The sequence below is a fragment of the Podarcis pityusensis genome, assembly GCF_964106645.2.
Source record: "Podarcis pityusensis genome assembly, chromosome: 7".
In the NCBI taxonomy this organism is placed as follows: Eukaryota; Metazoa; Chordata; class Lepidosauria; order Squamata; family Lacertidae; genus Podarcis; species Podarcis pityusensis.
The window spans coordinates 65439173-65461617 of NC_138031.1; the positions used below are offsets into that span (position 1 = coordinate 65439173).

Here is a 22445-nt window from a genome sequence, read left to right on the forward strand (position 1 = left end):
TTACAAATCCAACCTTTTAAACATCTTGGTTGACTTCCTCTAGTCCCTCCCTTCTGAGTTTCCTTGTAGTTGAAAGTAACAGCTTTCCAATATCATTACTGAACTAAAAAAAATTCCGATTATAGTCCATCTTATTCACATTTCTTCATATTCTAAATCCCATTTATTTAATTATAACTTAGTTTAATCCTAGGCCTATTTGTTTCTTTCAAGTAATTTCTAATCTTTTATATTACAATGTTTTTTTCAGTTTTAAGGTATAATCTACTTTCGACAGCTCTGAATTCTCATTCCCCTTTCTCAACAGAATAGACTTAATTCTTTCTTCTTAATTGTTTAAACCAATTCATGAACCAAGAACCTGTACATTGACCACTAATAACGAAACATGTGTTGTAGATATTTTTCCACATTTATTATGTTATTTTTGTGATATACAAATGACATGAGAAAACTTGGTATACTTGTTTGTATGACATTATTCTTGCTTATAAAACCCAATAAAAAATAACAACAAGAAAAAACAGGTTATGACCTTTTTTAAGGGGGGAGCACCCAGCCGATACTTGCTGAGCTTTTTAAAGGGCAAATTGCCCCCTAAAAAAGCTTCTCTTCTTACACCGCCACACACTGCCGCGCCACACTAATCACCATGCCGCCTCTGCCATGCAACACAAAACTCTGTGCTGACCGCAGCCCAGAGTAACATGCCACCGTGCCGCAATGCTACAGAGGTGCCAGAACTCACCAAAGGGGTGCCGGAACTCAGTTCCAGCTGAAAAAAGCCCTGCTTAAGACGACTAAGAGAGGTGAGAAGCAGATATTGCAGTCCTGAGCAAATTAAAGCTGAAGGTCTCCCAAGTGCTTACAATTACAGCTGGGACCATGTGCAGATGTATACACAAGACCTAGTTGAAAATTCCTTTAAAAAAAAAACCAACTTGAAGGAAGTAATCCAGCACACAAGCCCCAATGGCCACATGCTGTCAAACAGGTGGTGGGTACCTTCAAATGACGGTGCCATGAAACAAGAGCTTGAAATATTGAACACAGCGAACAAGGAATATAAAAACTCTCAGCACACTTAACATTCCTTTAATTGTAACCTTACCTCCCTAAACAATTGAAAGACAGTCAACTCCTCATCCTGAAAAGCAGGAAGTGGGTTCCCTCCGTAACAACTGGGTGAGGAATTTTGCTGTGTTTCACATAAAACACTGCCCACAACCAGTGTTCCACAAGGTCTGTCTTGAGCAGTAGCTAGCCATGGCACATACAGCAAACCCAGCAGGCACAAAGCCTTAGTTCTTTCACTTTCTGTCCTTCTAGGTTCTCTGCAATTAGTATAGAATAAAGAGAAAGCACTGGATTTATGGCACTGGCCCCAAACAAACTAATTTAGAGCTCTTCTGCCAGTGTGGCTTTCTGTTTCATTATCATGCCTCTGTAAGCATAAACACCTCCCACTGTTCCTTCCCCCATCCTTTCCCCTCACCTCCAGAAGATGCAAAATATATTGCTCATGGTCCAAAGGGCAACAAGCTGAGAATCAGAGTTGCCGGAAGATAAGAGAGGCAGCCAATTCATTAAAAACAAATGAATGGAAAAGGCACAATAGACAGTTCAGAATGTGCTCAAACACACCACTACAGAGGGCTTATTGCAGAGTCAAGGTTGTGAAAAATATAAATAACCAGTTCCTGGAACATGGGTTGCAGGATGCAACTATCTTTTCTTCCCACCATGTGCTCCTTAGAGTGGGAAATCGCTAACTCTGAGTTTTTACTTCTACTTCTTGAGTCCTAATCCCAACCAGTTGCCATTTCTCAACGGCTCCCAACACTTGATTTCCAGGCAGGGTTCAGTCCTAGCACCTCTCAATTAAAAACTCCCTAGAAGATTGGGGATGCGGGTGGCACTGTGGTCTAAACCACTGAGCCTAGGGCTTGGCGATCAGGAGGTTGGCGGTTCAAATCCCCGCGACGGGGTGAGCTCCCGTTGCTCTGTCCCAGCTCCTGCCAACCTAGCAGTTCAAAAGCACATCAAAGTGCAAGTAGCTAAATAGGTACCGCTCCAGTGGGAAGGTAAACGGTGTTTCCGTGCACTGCTCTGATTTCGCCAGAAGCGACTTAGACCCGGAAAAACTGTCTGCAGACAAACATTGGCTCCCTCAGCCAGTAAAGCGAGATGAGCACCGCAACCCCAGAGTCGTTCGCAACTGGACTTAACTGTTAGGGGTCCTTTACCTTTTAGAATGGCCGGATGTGAGGGTGATCTGGCTGCGACATCTGTCACCCCATTGATCGCCAGGGTTGATTTGGCTGATCTGGCTGGCTAGGTGGGTGCCCCCTTCCTCCCTCACCGCTCCACGTGCGTCCCTCCCAAAGCTGCGAGCTCAGTGGAAGAGGATGACCATCCCAGATAGAAGGAGTGTACTATTCTTCGGTCAAGGGTATAGGATAGCTGCGTTCCCCTGCTAGAACCTCCAAACAAGCTCAAGGTCCATTTGTAGAAGAGATATAAAACCAGAAAACACATCGGGAACAAAATCTTTTCTCTCACTTGCATACTTGGATCTCTTTCAAACTGATTCTGGGCTTCCCCAGACTGGTGTTTTATTGCAGATGTACTTGACACAGCAGTGCATTAGTGGTGGGTTTATTTTGCTTTATTAGTTGTCCTGAGATGCTTCTCCAAGGCTACCACATTATTGCTGCCTAGAAGACAGCCCCCACCCCAAAAGTGGAACGAAGTTACAGGATTTCAGCAGGAAATGAAGAGGTATGACTGCCCCAAAACATTTGCAGGCACAAATAATCATGAATGTGCAATAAAAAGGACATGGTTGGGGCTTTCCTAGAAATACCCAACTGGCTTCTACACTTCACAAACATTTTTTACCCAGGGTGAACATACTACACGAAGTGGCAAGAAAACAAGAACCCTTTCAAGTGAAAATTATATTCAGTGAAAACCGAAACTCTTCCTTCTGTGATGTTAGATACAGAAAGACCAGTAGCAGATTTTGCTCTGTTCTCTGGAAGTCCTTGATCCCCAAACTTGGTACTGATTTTTATGACTTGCTCAGGAGTCATCATCTATTTTGAAAACATTTCCTTGTATTTCCTAAGAAATGTTTTGCTACATGCCCTTGCGCATTGTGCTATTTACCAAACAAAATTCCTATGTTGTTCTCAATCTTTCTTAAATACCGTATTTTGCGCTCCATAGGATGCTCCGGCCCATAGGGCGCACCTAGTTTTTTTGGGGGGGAAATAAAGAAAAATATTTTTATTTCCCCCCCAGGTGCGGGGCTGGAAGAACTAGGTCGGGGAACAGCGGGAAGGTGCGCTCTGCCTCCCCGCTGTCCCCCAAGCTTGTGGGGCTGGCGATGGGGAGAAGTGCGCTGATCCCGGGACTGCAGGCAGCTCTGCGCGGCCATCCGGAGCGGGGCGGGACTTCGCGCCCAGCTCCCGGTGGCCGCGCAGAGCTGCGCTGAGCCCGGGACTGCAGGCAGCTCTGCGCAACCCTTGGAGTCGGTCTCCCGAGGGTTGCGCAGAGCTTCCTGAAGCCTGGAGAGCGAGAGGGGTCAGTGCGCACCGACCCCTCTCGCTCTCCAGGCTTCAGCGAAAGCCTGCATTCGCCCCATAGGACGCACACACATTTCCCCTTCATTTTTGGAGGGGAATGCTAGAAATGCTAGCCTCTTTGCTTCCACCTATTCTCTCTTTGTAACTAAACACAATTATTACAAAAAAATAAATAATGGAGGAACCCCAAAAGGAAGCCAAACCTTGCTAAGTTCTGAATCTAGATTTTCTCAACGCCCAGGGAAGTGGGGAGTGTGTAACAACAGGATTCAGATCACTACACATTGAAAGAATATGGTTTTTTTAGGGGGGGGACAGTTGTTCGTGTGGGAGAGCTCTGTGTGCGCACACTGGTCAAAAAGATTGGATAGTGAGAGGCATGACTGCTGTGTGCACCAATGGTCAGGGTTGGCCCCCTCAACCATTTGCATGCATTATTAGGTGGGACTTGATATAACATAAAAGCCAGATGTGACTTAATCTAGCACTGATCAGATCTCTTACAGGACAGAGAGTAGATGAAACAGATAATCTGGCAGCCCTCATATTAGCAAGGCTGAGGATTAATGTTAGATGACAGGATAGGCATACAGTTGACCGAAACCAAACTGGGTAGCGGTTGGGGAACATGTTTTCTCCAGGAAAAAAGTCTCATGGATATTCTACCACCTACTTGTAAGATTTTGACTATGACTATTTCTAGCTGAGCAGTGAAGTTCAAGGAATCCTAGCTGGAAAATACCATACTTTTATTTGTGGAGCTTACTGAATGTGGGGTGGGGTGAGGAGGCAGGAGGCAACGACTGTTTCTTCCTTTTGGTTGTTTGCATACTTGTATCTGAAAACCTAACAAACACTTTTTTCTTTTTAAGGAATCTGATACGGAAAGCAACATTTGGTATTTGCCAAAGCAACCAGAAAATAAATAAATATAGGCAGCTGAGCTTGTGTCCTTTATAAGGGCAGGAGAACATTTTTTAAATAAAATACACTTGTTCTTATAAAAGATTAAACTAACCTTGTAAAAAATAAAAATGCAGGCATGCATTTATTAATTTTTTTACGTTCTATGTTTACCTACTTTCTAAATCAGAATATTATTAGTATATATTTATTTATACCCCACCTTTTTCCTCAATGGAACTCGAGGCTAGCATTTGTCAGTTTACAGAAAGGCAGAGGTTCATCCAGGTGTCACACTTATCTGGGACCTCCACCTTTTAACCTGAAGTCTACTGAAAATCACCAGTGGCGAGGGAAGTGTACTTGTTCTAATGGGTGAGAGATGAGTTGCCATTCAAAACAGGCTCTGAAGCCAAGTCTTCGCAGCCTCCTTTAAAACAGTCACTCTAATTAGCACTGGTTTGGTAAAGAGAAAGCTATGCTTGCTGCAGCAGCTATCTAATGCACACCAAGTTCAAGCATGGGATACTTACATTCCTTCCACCCCTGTATAAATGTAAACAGCCCATGCAGAAACTTTGCAGGAGAACAGGCCCACAGTTGCCACAAGCCAATCTAAGAAGCTGCACAAAACTCTGAACTTCTGCATCCCAACAGGAGCGAAGTACAGGAAGGAGAGCAGCTAAGGACACAGGAGCTCTGATTCCAAAAAGGATTTGCAATTTGATATTAGTCCAAAGAGAAAAGTAACCACTAAAGTTCCTAGCCGATCTTTACAACTGATTATTATACGGCTAACAAAATAAGTTCTATCACCACATTCCCCACCCCCAGCCCCGGTTATAGTAGCCACAAAAAAATGTGCCAGGCACGCCAAAGAGAATTTTCATACAATTTCCACTCTTAGTGGTTATAGAAACCTCTTTAAAATACATAGCGAAATTAAGTTTTGCCTTATGCAACTTCCAGTTGACAAACATACAATGCATAACATGCTTCTGGTCATAAGCAAAGCAAAGCAAATAGCTATCATATTTATTTACACAAAGAGGGCAACTTAAAAATACATATTATTTTCTGAAATTTAGTTTTCATCCTTGTCAATACGGTTTGGTGTTTAAGCATGACTTGCTACTGAGAAATGTAGCTATGCTTGTATATATTTTCAGGGAAATGTTTGAAAATTTGCACTTAAGTTTCCTGATGAGCTCAGAACCTCCCTCCCTGCTTTCTTTTCCATGTTAGCCACTTTATATCCTCATAGAGTCTGAAGGGACGCGCAAGCGTTATCTAGTCCAACCCCCTGAATTTGAAAATTCCTTTGAATGTAAGCAAGTGAAATGTGATGGAAGGCAAAATCCGTATTCTTTGCCGTATTCTCGTAATTTATTTACTGTTGCAGAATGAAACTAGCTGTGGCTATAACCAGACGTACATAGGTAAATTTAAGAGAAGACCAGAGCTATGTTTTCCCTGCACTGTCGGTGGCAGCAATTAATTCATGCATGCCTCTCCGCTGCTGGAGAATGAACTGTGTCCAGGGCAGAATATCTCCAGTTTTGTTATCAGTAGTGCTGATAACACCAAGGTCGCAGGTTCGATCCCAATATGGGACAGCTACATATTCCTGCTAGATGACCCTTAGGGTCTCTCCCACCTCTACAATTCTATAATTGTATTACACTAAGCCAAGTTCCATACAAACAAGTTAAAAGCTCATTTCAAATGTATTTATCAGTGTACACGCCCCTTTCAAAGTAGGCTTTATTCTTCTTGGCTAGCAAATTATTTAGTTAGCCTAGTAACTGCAGATGTTGCAGTTCATGATTTCTGCTGCATTGATACAAAACATATTCCTAAACCTAAAATGAGTTTCCCCACCATTTCCTCCCAACCAACCTTTATTACTTTCTCATATACTCGAATGCTAACAAACAGTACCGCTTCTGTGAGGGCAGTTGATCAAAAAAGTAAAATATGCTTCCGAAAGATCAATATTGTGCCAATGCAGATTTCCAGTAGCTTACAATACCATGCCATGATCATCATAAGATCATTTCTAGACGTGCGAAGGAAATAAAAAGGCCTTACAGTGCTAAAAATTCCCATCATGTTTGCTCAGCTGGCGTTTGTATTTCTCCACTGGAAAGAAATCATATAGAGTCAGGAGAGTTGAATTTCTATCTATTATGGCTTGACAGTGATAGATGTGATTATTACAAGTGTCTTTTGTAACATGGGTTTTCCATTCAGTAGCATGGAGAAGTGTGCCCATTTTGTTTTAAGAGGGATTACACAGATGCATTCATTTAAGCTTATCCAAGCTCCACGAGAGTCCCAAACAGATCAGTTGCTAGGGAAGCTTTGCATATGATTGTTAGTTATTACACAATTGACTGAGCTGCAGTTGTTCTCTGGTTAACTAGATGCTGAATTCTGATAAGCCTCCCATCCTTCAGTGGTTTGGCTACCAGATCTAGGAATCACAGTGAAATCTTCTGCATTGCCCCCGGAACTGCCTGTTTATTGAGGTTCACACTCCTACTAAGCAACCATAGGGAAGTCAGCACTATTTAGCACAGCCCCCTTGAACAAATCAGCTGCAGAAATAAGTGGAACAAGGGTAAATATATAGGGTTTGATGGGAAATATTCTCAACTGAAATATCCTTTCAACCTTTTATATATTTGAACCATGTTCAAATATATAAAAGGATGTCACATAGAGGAGGGAGAAAGGTTGTTTTCTGCTGCTCCAGAGAAGCGGACACGGAGCAATGGATCCAAACTACAAGAAAGAAGATTCCACCTAAACATTAGGAAGAACTTCCTGACAGTAATAAGAGCTGTTCGACAGTGGAATTTGCTGCCAAGGAGTGTGGTGGAGTCTCCTTCTTTGGAGGTCTTTAAGCAGAGGCTTGACAACCATATGTCAGGAGTGCTCTGATGGTGTTTCCTGCTTGGCAGGGGGTTGGACTCGATGGCCCTTGTGGTCTCTTCCAACTCTATGATTCTATGATTCTAACTAGTCTTACAGCTTCTTTACAACCTCCCCTCCTGACCGCCATAGCTTAAACAAAAAACAGCACCATCATCAACAAAGCTTTGGTGGTTTCCAAGTATATTGTGTTGAGATATGAAATTGTTTAAAATTGACATTATATGTATATCCCAAGGAGGCAGCACCATCTCTGACACTAAAAACATTTATTTTCCTAGCTTTGTTTTCTGATAGGCAACGCTTTATCACTGAAGATGGAAATTAGGAAGAATCAAACTTTCCAACCAGTAGATTTCATGACTCTTGACATTGGTGATAAATCTGTAGGTGATAAAGATTCCTTTGATGGGAATGATCAATGGCAAATCAGACATAAAATGCTGACCTCTTGTGAAGTTGCCTTCAAACATTTGCTCACAGCAGAAACACCCTTTCTGTACCAGCAGTATAGAAGACCTGGCCATTCATCAAAACCAGTTTCAATGAAAGGATTTTTGGGGTGTGTATGTGGCAGGATTCCCAGTCACAGAGCACTGCATGTGTACATATCGTGTTCAAAGAATGTGTGCAAATCAGGAGTTGCACTACTGCCACAATTCCCTCCCTACCCTTTCACTGACCTTATTTTGAACTTCGGAACAGGGCAAGAGAGTTAAGACAATGTGAGAATGTTATTGCATGTTTTTTTAGAATGCTTTAATGACATTTTTATTAATGTGTTTGCCTCCCTAGGTTCCTTTGGGAGGAAGGGTGGGATATAAACTGAATGAATGAATGAATTAAAAAAAAATACCTCCTCATCCTACTCAAGATTAAAGGTCAACACAGCATTTATTTATTTTTAGTTTCACTAAGGTCAAGCAACTACACAGTGGACACACAGATTTCCCTTTCTACTTTGACTATATTGGTTATTTCAGTATAAAGAAGCATACCAAGTAAATCAAGCTATGACAAGAAATATCTGCTATTATGGAACCCATTCCATGGTCAAGTCAGGTTAAGCATAGAGATTAGAAAAGAGGTTATTAAGAGAGAAAAGGACTACTATATTCCAAAGTTATCTAGCTAGCTCCAACTTCATCTCCTGTCAAGATAGGAGGAAAGACACACATCCAAGGCAGCTCCTCTTTATCTTCTAAGTTTGCACATATGGAACATTACAACTTCAAGGGTAAACAATTATTTGACAAGCGCTTTGCATTGGCTTGAACAAGGAAGAGGAGCATCTGCTATGCAAGTTAACAGTCGACTCTGCATTTACCTAACCCAGGCAAAGGCAGCCTTCAGCCCTCCAGATGTTTTGGCCTACAACTCCCATGATCCCTGGCTAACAGGACCAGTGGTCAGGGGTGATGGGAATTGTAGTCCAAAACATCTGGAGGGCTGAAGGTTGCCTATGCCTGACCTAACCTGTTGGTTTCTGGAGAAGACGTATGATTTTATCTCAAAGCATAGCTCGCTGGAATTCACACATTCTAAGAAAGGAATTTGTGGAACAGTTAAAGAGTATGATATCGTATGTCCACATAGCAGGACAAAGATGCTACTGAGGCCTGTCATACGTGCATCTTACTGCTAATTAAGAGCAGCTGATGCAGCCAGCCTGGTGAACTCTTTTCAACCTTAAAAAGAGCATGGATTGTTAATTAATAGTGCTAAATGTCCCTGATTTTCGGAGCACAACATAGAGGAATACTTCTATTTTATTATTATTTCTCATACCTGTATTCCAGCACTATTGAACTCTGCCACAGAACTATTTGAGAGTAAGTATGCAAAGCCAATGACATTAATACCTGTGCAGAGTAAATAAAACTTATGGCAAGTCAGTGAGGAACAGGTTTTATTTTTATTTTGCTACTAAGAATGAGTAAGTTAACTTTGTAGATATCCAGCCCATGGAAAATCTTTTCAAATCAATTTGTGAATTACTTAATGGCACACAGATGTTTTTGATAAAAAAAGGTGACTTTACTTACATCTTGTTCTTAAGGCACTACAAAATTACAACTGTGTTTCCTTTAACTCAGTAGGTATCTTTTCCTAGCGTTATCCACTTGATTCAAGGCATCAGCAGCCTATCCTCTTGATTCAAGGCCTCACCGGATCATTTTTGAAGTTCTTATAGTAACAATTTACTATTAACAGTATGGCAGTGACAGTAGCAGGAAGCATAGTGGGGAAGAGACAATTACCTGACCTCCTGGCAGGTGACTCTCTGAGACAGAGAGGGGTGAGTTGGTGGGAAGGCCAGCGCAGTGCAACAACAGTGGCAGGAGTGCTGAATCGGCTCCATTGGAGCAGTTGCACTATGCTGACCTCTCCCCCTCTCTGTACGCAGCAAAAACTCACTTGCTGGGAGGTCAGGTAAGTGCCTCTGTGCCACTATGCTGCCTACTACTGGGCAATTACCACTCTCAAGCTAGCTGGTTAAAAAGGAAGAGTAAAATTGAATTTTTTTGTTCCTAAGCGGTAGAACACATGCTTTGTATGCAGAAGTTCCAGGTTCGATCTCTGTGACTCTAGGTAGAAGGCTCTCAGAAAGGAAGGCTGGGCAATACTCTTTCTTGGAATTCCTTAACTGCTACTATTGAGAGCAAGCAACACTGGGATTGATGGACCTGCAATTTATGTTTTAAGAACTTTTACAGTTCAAGTTTAGATTTAAGCACAACCACAAGGTGGTTTGGTACAGGGTTAGCGTATCGGTACAACCGATAGATTAAACATTGTCAACAGACTGGCCAGCTGGTCACCTGCCACGCTTTCATAATTTTTGACCTCGCAATATATGGTGAATTGTGATGTGTGCATGCTATGCAAAAATCACAATGTGGGAAAAACCATAAAACCAGCCAATGTTTCTCTTGATTCCTGCAGCCCATTAACTCTGCTGGCTAAGCTCTCCCTGCCTCATGCAGGGGGCAGCGAATCACAAAAGCAGGTGCTGGCAAAAATCACAATGCAGGAAAAACTGTGAAGCCTCTACAGAGTTCCATCCTTATTTCAGACATCATGGTATATCACAATGTTTAAAACCAGATATTGCCCAGCGCTAGAAGGCAGCAATTCATTTTTTTATTTTAAACGAAGTAATAATTATAAATAAGAATAAAAATGTGCACCCCACCCCCGAGACAATTCCATTATAATTATAACTATCCAAACTCCCAAAATTTCAACACCTCTTGTGATTGTTTGTCCCCTTTCCATTCTAACAGTACAAATTCTACAAATATCTTCCATATCTCCTCAAAATCATTTCTCCTGCATATTCCCCATATTATCTTAATGGCACATATTAATTTACCATTAACAGTTGTATCCCACACCTCTTTATACCATTCTTCCATGTTACATTCACCTTGCCCCTTCCACATCCTAGCTATAATAACTTGTGCAGCTATCAATAAATTTGTGAGCAAGTCCTTCATAGCCTCCGAACCTTCCACTCCATCATAAATTGATAACAATTCTACCTCTGGACTTTCAGTCATCTTTAACCCTATGATTTCTGTTATCCCCTTAAACACTCTTTACCAAAAAGTTTGTACATATCTACACTCCCACCACATGTGAACATAAGTCCCGGTTTCCTGGCACTCCCCCCAATATAACACCGAATATTCATTGTTTATTTGTTTTAGTCTTATTGGTGTTAAGTACCATCTCTATACTAACTTGTAGTAATTTTCTTTTATTCTTATAGACATTTTCAGAGTGTGTTTCTCCCAAATTTCCCATCTTTGACTATTTATCTGTCCTGTTGTCCCTTTTCCCACACCTCTTTTAACTGATCTTGTTGATCCTCCATTTCTACTATTATTTTATAAATTTCACTGGTTTCCCCTTTTTATAACTATATTTTCTTCTTTATTTCCCCTTTTTATAAACATTTTTTCAAATTCTGTATATTCTTTGCATTTCTTGTTTTCCCTTAACCACTTCTTTGTCCCTTACTCCAGTTGTATACAGTTAAACAAGTTATTTTACTTCCTGTTAGAGCTTCTCTTATTTGTTCTTTGATTCTCATTTTTTCCACCCAATAATTATTTTAAGTATTTTCTTCTTTTTCAATTTCCATTTTTAAATTTACCGGGAAATATTCTATCATCACAACCAACAGAGTTAGTGGGGAATTTACTGGTATCCAATCGTTTATCTAATACCATACTGAAATCTCCTGCCATAATCTTGTAGCCCTTTTGAATGTCCTCCATTTCCTTAAACACTTTATCAAAAAAATCCATCTGATTTTCAGTAGGAGCACAAATATTAACATAGTGATTTCTTCCCCTGCCATTGTTCCTTGGATTATAATGCATCTTCTCTCAGAATCTTTCTTCATCTTTAGTATACTAAACCCGCATCTCTTTGAAATTATAGTTGCTACCCCTCTTGATTTAGAAGTACCATATGCTTTCTCATAATTTATACCTCTCAGTTTGATTTCATTAACCCCCTCTTTCATCTGATGTGTTTCCTGTATAAATATTATATCTGCTTTATCTTTACTCAGTAATGTTTCTATCTTCCTCCTTTTCATAACTGACCCCAGCCCTTTAAAGCTGAAGGTTGAAATCCTTATTTCATTATCCATGAGTTGAATGTAGTTCTTAATTTCTGGTCTTGTGTCTTATGACACTTATCTAGCCCATTAACCATCCCATTTAATTCCTTACCTCCATCCCAACCCCTCCCATACCCATACATTCCAATTTATCTTCCCCTCCCCCTATATTTTCTGAGGTATTTCACCTCTCCCATTGTCCTAATTGTCCTCTCAAGGGGAGGCTCCTCCAATCATGCAGCTACAGCAATTCACCTTTTGAATTTTTCCCATTATGGCATCATTTGCTTACAAGGGCCCTTTATCTCTACAGCAATCTGGTATTGGCCTAGAAGCATAGCCAAGCATTTCTTGCTATAATTGCAGGCATCACTAAACCAAGATCAAGGAAAACATGCAGTAAACCAGTAGCAAAGGCCTAGGACTACTTAGTAGATGCCCAGGACCACTGCCTAAGACCACTTAGTTTTACAGCTGTAGGCTGACCCTAGTGTTCCATGTTGGTGAATTGTCTTTATTCAGAGAAACCGTAGTCATTGTTAACAGTTCTTAAAATTTTTAAAGAAGCTGATTTCCTTGTTTTAAAGCAACATTTTACTGAATGTTAACAAGCTGCATTCCTTCTGTGTGGAATGTCAGTATAATGGTACCCATCTTGTGGGGGTGAAAGTGAGAGGAATTTGCCCTTCAACTACTTTGTCTGAGCAACAAATTTATTTATTTTTTTGCATAAATTTTACAAATCATCAAGCTATAGGAATAGATCCTGGGAAGTAATGCATTTGTGGAAGAACAAGCTGGTTTCCAGAGGCTGCCCATTCCACTATTGATCAGTGACTTGTCCGTGAGCACAATATACAAGTAAGCTACATTTTACTTGGCGCTTGTTAACATTAGAGCAGTTTTAGAATACTATTGTTAGACAAAAACTCTGAGATAATCTTACACAGATAAAACTGTATCATAAACTGCTGATTAAAAACTTCATTATGGCTATTACTGATTTGAGGGTAAAGTGTACCTCTATTGATCCTCTATCCAATTCAGTTTGTATTTCTTGCAGGATTAAGCAAAGTTATAATTTTGCTCTTCTTATCGAAAGATCATAGTTCAGATGAACTTCCAAGCCTCCCATGGTCAACTATAGGAATCTTCCCATCTTGATCTATGTCTATGACACAGTTGTCTTCTCATATACCCAAAATGGTTCTGAACAAGTTTGCTAGCTGCCCTACAACTTTAGTAACAAAAAATCACTTGAATATTAATTATGACAGAACAAAATGTTGGGGCTTTTTGGCTGCAAACCGGCTGTTTCTGTATTTTCTTTATCAAACTATTTGTATCCCACTTTTGTGCCAAGGGCCCTTCAATATTAAAATGAGATAACAACAATTCTGACACATAAGAATATAAGCAAATGAGCAGCAACGCACTACTTAAACCAGTAGAAAGATGTTTAGGGAATAAGATCCCTTCTTCATTCTGGGGGCTACAAATGTCAGTGAAAACAGCACAGCCCTCACCGGTCACCACACGGAACCAAACCATGAGTAAATATTTGAGATTTAGTCTCCATAAGAAACAGTTTGCAGTTAATGTTGAGTTTTATCTGCCATTCTGCTGCCAATTTTTTCAGTGCTAAAATATCCTTCTGGGGTTCCTCCTCATAGCCTACTTAAGGTTTAAATATCATAAATAATGTTTCATCTGCCGATTCTGCCATGTCCCTGGTCGCTCTTCTCCCCATGTCATTAACGCATACATCAGACAGCTCTGCTATACATTTACTTTTCTCCGCTGAGATTTGCGCACTAAAGAAGAATCTGGCATACAAGATCTCATGGTATACTGTGAAGCTCAACAAATTAACTGTTCCCTATAGCTCTGATTTTGAACTCATAAAACCAATAGTAATTAATTTAAGGAAGTGTAATGGCCACATGGAGAAGGGTAAATGATTAACAATGTCTTCGCGAGGATCATTATGTCCTTAAGACAGAAGCCGAAAAAACAACTATGTTTTAAAATCAAATTAGCCGACTGCTGAACATCTGGAGCTGGCAATCCTTGTGTGGATATTCACCAGTAGGAAGAAAATACAAGTACAATAGAAGCCACAGATAAATAATTGTGCAGCAGACAGCTGGAACACAGATGGCTGGTTGGGACAACCAACTTGCAGGCAGCCACTTCAAGTCTCTTATCTTACGCTTGCTTCACACATTACAGTCCCCATGGGCAGGACAGCAAAATATATTCTTGCATGGTGGCAGCTTCACAGGTGAAACAACAGGCAACAGCAGGTCACCAAGTAATTTGATCATTGCTCAACCCTTCGCTGCCAGATGGAATTCCTTCAGGCTCCTGTCCCTAGAATTCATGCCTCCCTATTCCCACCCATCCAACTTCTAAAGTCCAGCTTCACACCAAATCAAATAGCAAATAGCTACTACAGTAATGGGCTGAATGATGGTGAACAAACTAAAATGCCACCTAAATAAAATTTCATCTTATTGTGCTTCCTGAGAAACTGTGCAACCCAGGAAATTCTGGATTTACCCATTTTAGGTGGGGTCCTAAGGTTTTCAGTTTGCGTATCCTCCTGGATCTGGCTGTGCTCCTGGATTTTCAGTGATAGCTGTGGCCAGGAATGCCTTTCCCTAATTTCAACTAGCATGCATGCCAGCTACGCCCTTTTCTGGATAATAAGGTTCTGCTCTTGAAGACAATGGAAACTTCAGCAGCTCCAGAATGTGTCAGGTTAGTTTGTTGTCTAGAGCTGTATGCGGAGAACACCAATTTCCATAATAAATTCAAAATGCAGCTTTTGACTTTTAAAACACTAAATGGCTTGTGTCCAGATACATTAGGGATTGTCTTCGCCCAAATGAACCTCTTCAATAAATGTGATCAAGTAATTATGTCTTATTATGAGTCTCGTCAACAACAGAAGCAACATCTACAAACCCTGCATCTTTAGCAGTAGCTCTGTGTTTTACAGATTTGCTCCCAAAGGATATGTACCATCAGATATGTACCCTTGAAATATCTATCTATCTATCTATCTATCTATCTATCTATCTATCTGAACAGCTGAAATATCTATCATCTATCTATCTATCTATCTATCTATCTATCTATCTATCTATCTTCCAGGCCTTTGAGTGACTTTAATTTCTATTTTATATTTTCTCCTATGTATGATACCCAACTAAGTCTTACTCTCAGTGGACTCATAGAAATGGGTAGATTTTTTCAACATTGATTTAGATTGATGAAAGTCCTTTTTTGAGATTTAACAGACAAAAATAGCAACTACATTTAGAAACAATAAAAAGCAGCCAAAATATACGAAAGTAGCCAATATATATATACAATTTCTCCACCTAAGCAATATATTTCTCTGTTCTCCCAGAATAACAAAAAATGTACTAGACTGTCTTATTTGTCCCTGAATAAATCCAGTTTGATCAAGACTAATACACATGATTTATACTTAAAACTTTTCAATTTCAAAGCCAAAATTGATACCAGAATTTAATAGTCAATATTGAAAAATTATACTGGCCTATATTGTTTTAAACTGTTTTTAGTCTTGTATTTATGTTGCTGAAACCTGCCTGGGAACTTCTGGTGAAGGGTGAATAAAAGGCTGCAAAGGATGGGTGTAATGCCTGCAATTCTCTTCTCTTAACAGCTACTATAAAATTGTTTTGGAAGGTAGGCGCTGTAAAAAAACCTTTTTTAAAAGAATATTTTCATCTTTTGTAAATAGTTGTAGTGCAGAGTTGCATCTTGCGTATTCAAATTTCCTGAAAAGTAGGGAGTCTTGCCCAATTTCTTCTAATTTTGTCGTGTGATCCCCATTCTTAGTTTTAACAGAACCAACTGTTGAACACCAGATTTGTCTAAATATATTAAAATCCCATCACTTCATTTTGTTTTTAAAAACCTTTTTACAATGATAATAAAACTTCCTGTCATCATGAAACACACCTCCACAAAACACACGTCCACATGAAACACACCTCCACAAAAAATGAAACTTTTTACCTATTCCATTCCGGTTACTTCCTTATTACAGCCTGTAACATTATTCATGTTGCCCATGTTGAAGAGAGGCCCACACCCAGTCTTTTCCTAGGTAAAATACAGGTGTGAATAATTGCCCAAACATAACAAAGGACAATTGCCTGCCAGGATGGAATTTAACAGTTTTTCTGTAACTGAAGAACCAAGTCATCTATGTGTAAAAATGTATTTGCATACGTTCTTATTTTCCTCATCCTTTTAGAAAGCAGATGCCCTCCTGTGGCATAATGGGTCAGTGCATAGGACTGTTAATCAGAAGGTTGGTGGTTCGAGCCCACTCAGGAACAGTTGTGGGCAGGATTCCTGAACTGCAGGAGGTTGTAGAAGATCACCCTCAGGGCTCCTTCAAACTCTACGGATTCTATGATTCCATAGCTAGAAAAAGTTCCCTTACCAACCTCTACCTGGGGGCAATTTTAAAGATTTATGTTTACCTGTTTGGCTGTTATCCTCATGCTCTGAATAACTGGTACGCACTATGCAAATCCTCTTCTATTTTCAACAGTGCCACAGATGAATTCAGAGTAACCCATTGCGTGAAGACATGGAAATTACGAAATCGTAAACTTCCTTATACCGAGTTAAACCGAAAATATCACCTTGGCATACGTAACAACATGGAAGTTAAGGAAGGGAGAGAAGCTGACAGCTCCTCCACCCAGTCTAGTGGCCTGTATATAATGTATATTAATTTAATTCCTTCTAAAAATAAGTGACGTCTCTACTGTACGTTCTGCTCTCTTTCCTGGAAAACAATAGCTCTCACTGGCAGAAGTACTGAAAGAAAACAAGCTTTCTCCTCTCCTATCATATCAGTAGCTCTACTTATGTGTGCAAACACATGCTAGAAACAGGCGCATGCATGCACAACCAGTTTTAGCATAAAAGAAAATCAGCTGACTCGTGTTATGCATGCTGCTTTACCATATGGTGCAAAAGAGTGCCATTCACCTCCCCAAACAAGTGTCTTGTTGTTGTTGTTTAGTTGTGTCCAACTCTTCGTGACCCCATGGACCAGAGCACACCAGGCACTCCTGTCTTCCACAGTTTGGTCAAACTCATGTTAGTAGCTTCGAGAACACTGTCCAACCATCTTGTCCTCTGCTGTCCCCTTCCCCTTGTGCCCTCCATCTTTCCCAACATCAGGGTCTTTTCCAGGGAGTCTTCTCTTCTCATGAGGTGGACAAAGTATTGGAGCCTCAGCTTCACGATCTGTCCTTCCAGTGAGCACCAGGGCTGATTTCCTTAAGAATGGATAGGTTTGATCTTCTTGCAGTCCATGGGACTCTCAAGAGTCTCCTCCAGCACCATAATTCAAAAGCATCAATTCTTCGGTGATCAGCCTTCTTTATGGTCCAGCTCACACTTCCATACATCACTACTTGGAAAACTGTGTCTAGTCTACCCATTTTCATTTTCTGTTCACCCTAGCTAAATCCTCTACTTAGTTTATTTTAGCTATCTGCCCATCTTTATATACGAATGTTTTCTTTACTTGTATCTTAATAATGTGACGGCCCTGGCTAATGAGCCATCTACAGGTAACCATAATAGATGCAACAATTTGTGCTCTTGAATGGGGGAAGTATAAATTGAACACACCAGGAAAGTTGTAAGATGGAGCTCAAGCGGAGCTGAAGCAGAAAATGAAACATAATAGAGAGAAGTAAATTAACAGAGATTGAATTCCTTTCCATTAGCAGAAATCAGCAATAGGTTTTTGTTTTGGGGGAGGAGTAAAATTATGTTTCATTGGCAATTTCAGGGTTCTAGTCTCTGTGTTATGGAGAAGCAGAATGTCACCTATTCTGCTATTTGTACCAGATTGAGAAGCGAAACATTCTTACTTCACTTATCACATTGCAAAGTAGTATTAGGAGCAGGGGGATCCTGTGAATCAAACACTGCTATCACTCTCCTTTAAAAAAATGAGTTATTAATAGGAAGGACAAGTAGAAGCTATAAAGCTGCTAAAAAGTCCCGAAAGCCTGGCTTCCTAGACCTTCAGGCAATGTTCATTTGGGCATTAGACCCATCATCTCATGAACCACTTGCACAGAGATTTTTACGATTTTAGCTTACAAGAGAGGTCTCTTGTGCATAAATGACTCCAACAAAAGATTCCACTGTTGTCCATCCCCCACTCCCCTTCTCTCAGCATTCTTGTGAGAGGGGAAACTTCATTAAACTAGAAAAATCTTGGCTAAGGCTGGAAAGAAGCAACATAAAAAATTCACAAATATTTTAAAATATACCAATGATTACAAAAGTGTCATTAAGCAAAACAAAACCCTTTTTAAAAACTGGAAATAATGGTGCAGAAAGTAATCAGCCTAAGATATCAAATAGCCAATGGTACATGCTTATTTTTTTAAAAGAATAATTTGATCTTTTGTAAATACTAGTAGTGCACAGAAAGTATCATTTTTTCAGAGGGTATATCATGAAAGTCTTGCAGATGAGAACAATGCCACAGAATGTGTGTAAGTTGTAAGCTCCTAGTGGTTTATAAAGTAAATTAACAACACGTGCCTGTTTATATAAAGGCAGGATTAAAATAACCGAATTTGGTTTCAGGTTTTTAAAAGCGGTATATCATAGCAGCTAAGAATGTGAACAGAGCGCCAGAAAATGTCTAGTTTCCAGCTTTTTCTCAGGCATGAAGTCACTAGGTAACCTTAAGCGAGCCATCATGACTCAATTCAGACAAGAAGCCAAACCACAGTTAAGGAAATACAGTATATCTACATCAACAAGCCAGTTATGGCTGTTGCTTTACCTCTGAAGGCTTTAGGAACTAAAATACTGAGCAGATAGAATTCTAATGGAAGCAGACAAGGAACTCTAAGCAATGATTGTCTATAGGTATTTCGAAGCTCTCTAATCCTCTCAACCTCAGTATTCCACCTGTAATATGTGAATACTCCTCGCTCCTTACACCAGAGGTCGGCAAACTAAGGTCCGTGGGCCAGATCAGGCCCAATTGCCTTCAGGATCTGGCCCATGGACTGTCCGTGGATCGGTGTGGGGATTCTCTTCATTCGGGCTGTACCATTCCCCCCCCGACCATTCCCTTCTCCCCCTCTCCCTCACACACACCGCGGTGGCGCCTCCTCCCTCCCTCCTCCTGGCTTCTCCCCGCCCTGCCTAGAGGAGGAAGGGGGTTGGGTTGAGCTGGCTGATCGCCATTTTAAGCAGCCCCTCTCCAGAACCAGCCCTTACGCGCCACTCATCTTCCCTCCGCCGCCGCCCTGGTGCTCCTGTGGGCCAGAGAGTTGAGCGGACAAGCTTGCTCTGCCTACCGATGAGAAGCAACGGCGGTGGTGGTGATGATGGCAGCAGCCCCTGGGAAGGTAAGCGCAGCGGCTGGGGCTGGGGAGGACTACTTGCCCCCCTCGCCTCTTCTTCCAGTTCCACCCCCCGGTGCTGCTTCTCTGGCCCGCCACAAGATCTGAGGGACAGTGGACCGGCCCGTGGCTAAAATTTTTTGCTGAGCCCTGCCTTACACGGCACATGTTAACTGCTTTGAACACTCGAAAGTATCATGGAAATGCTACGAAGCTCAATGGGTGATGTTGGCCCAGCCATTATTTCTCAGTCTAAATCATCTCATGGTGTTGCTGTGATGATAAAAATGTATGTTGGCTCAAGCTCCTTGGAGGAAAATAATAAATAAATAAATAAATAAATAAATAAATAAATAAGCATTAAGTAAACGACCAAATATCAATATCATTTCCAGTCTTTTCGTGCTCATTCTTTTGTAGACCATAATGCACCACTGGCACACAGGAGAGAGATCACTGCAGATCTGGGTTAACCCCATACAAAGTACAAAAAGATCTGTTGGGGGAGAGGAACCCTAAGAAGGGGAACGTCAAGAAGTCCCACAACAATAGTGAAAATCAGAGCGAAAACCCTAGAGGGGTGTCGAGTGGGGTGTCGAGGAAAGATATATATAAAGAAGGCATTGAGATTACCTGAAAATACTATATAAATGCTAAGTATTATCATCAACATCGCCTCCCTAACTGATTAGTCAATTACTTAGCTGCCTGTCACCTATGTGAATAAAAAAGGCAGGATTTCAACAATTGCCTTCAGGATTGTAATTTAATTACTGTCTCTGGGAAATGATAATGGTTCTGGAATTGTTACTTCATAATCTTTGTCTCCTATAAACTTAAAACTTGGGAGAATTAAACCGGAGAGCGTCCTAGTTCAACTCTGCATAATTTCCACCAGAAATGAATTCTATTTAATAGCAAATCCTGATAAATTATTTTATCTTTTTCTAGGATATCAAAGAGGAATTCTTATCTGTGGCACCAAGTCTTGACTGAATATTCTACAGGGAAAATCCAGCAGGATGCTTTAGGCCAGTTTAATTCTTCTAGGTCTAAAAATATAGTTTAAGACTGAGAATTTAATAAATAATTAAACAAAACAAAACAGAGATTCACCTTAAGAACAAATACGTATTGTTATTAAGGCAACAAAATGTTTTCTAATACTACATTAGAACCTTGCTGCAGCTGTAATAGGTTCCAGTAACTCAGTGACAAAGATGAAGTTCAATCCTATGCAAAATTAAGTCCCACTGAGTTTGGTGAGGCTTACTCGTAAGTAAGTGCACACAGGGTAGCAGCTACAAATCTGAAACTTGGCTGAAATTGTATGAACCCCCACCCAAGAGTAATCCCAGTGAACACAGCAGCATTTAAACATGCCTAGAATTGCCCTGTTAATCACTCAAGATGAAGTCGTTGCACCAGTTGAACAAAAATGTATCATCTTACCTTTCTTGTGTATAAACGGTGTGAAAGACATAGCAAAATACTAATCACAACATGGAATTCCCTTGTGAAAGGGCAAAACTTTTATTTTCTACAAAGTGAGTTGAAAAGACAAAGAACGATACTACCCATGTTTACTCAGATGGAAGCCTTACTGGGTTCAATAGGGCTTACTCCCTATTAAATGTATTCAGGATAGCAAACTTAGGCTCAGCTCAAATGTTCACATGGTGGTAATGCTCAAGAGCAGTGCAAGCCTTTCCCATCTACATGTGGGGAGGTCATTATGTTGTGGGTGCACCAGAAAAGTCAATCTGGTGTTCCTACTGGTCTGACCATACTGCACTAAACACCTTGCCCCCCCTCAAAGCCATAAGTGGTAGTGACCTTTCCTGCCAGATTGGTAGTATTGGGGTTCTGCCCTACCAGGCAAGCTGCTTCTACTCAATGTCTTCACATAAAATGCCATGTACTTTACAAAAAGAAAGAAAAACAAACAGATCCTTGCTCAACGATCTTAGAACTAAAAACATGCATTAAGAACCACTACTGAATAAAGGAAAACAGGGAAATAATTAATACCATACATCTAGCCATCATCAGCTCAGCATGGCATAAAATGAAACTCACAAAGGCATTGGCAGCTGAAGAGCTATTAAAACTTTAAAAATTTCCGTGGGATTATTTCAAGGAATGATTCAAAGAACAAATGCATAAATCTGAAAATGAAAAGTGAGAATATGACTTGTTTCCTATCAAATTGTCCGTGAGCTGTATGACTAATTCCTAACATCAATGAAACATTGCTTAGTTTGGCCCAGTTTCAAGATACGTAAGCCAACAGAAAGCAATAGTGTAATGTTAGTGAATGGTAAACCTAATGACAAGACAACAAATACAACTAACTGAAAATGCCAGTTGCAACTATCTCAGGAAACTCAAATTGGCAAATATTTAGGGTGGTGGAATTCAACAGGACACTAATAAAATAGTTCCCTCAGTGCAAACATTTCTGCTTGTCAAAATAGAGCAAACTTCCCTCTCCCTGCTCACTGTTCTGGGGGTTATCCCAGCACCCCCAAGTTGATTGGGGAGGGGGGCATGGGACACACAGGATGTCAGGGACTGGCAGAGCTCTGACAAGTGTGTAGTGGAGGCAGAATACCAGAGGATTGACCCAGAAGAGGGTACCGGTGATTTATGGGGTTTGGAGCCAGCCATGAGGTAAGAGCCAAGGCAGGGGGAGGAAGAAAGGCCAGAACCGTCAGAGTTGAAGATGGGCGCACAGGACATGGTGCAGAAAAAAGCTATTCAGGAGAGGGATGGGCCAGTCTCCTAGATCCAGATGGGATGGGACTTGGAAGAGAGAAGCGAAGCGAAGCAATGGCTTCCATGTAGGAGAAGTCTCATGAGGGTACATAAGCTGGTGGGGTATGTGGTCCCGTTGCCACCGCAACTGCCCCACAAGGTACAGATCTGGGGATATCC

General features: G+C 40.7%; 1 protein-coding gene across 2 annotated transcripts in view; it reads right to left on the bottom strand.

The window, feature by feature from the left end:
* CDYL (chromodomain Y like) overlaps nucleotides 1–22445 on the bottom strand; it is a 104635-nt gene that overhangs the window by 39579 nt on the left and 42611 nt on the right. The window lies entirely within an intron of this gene.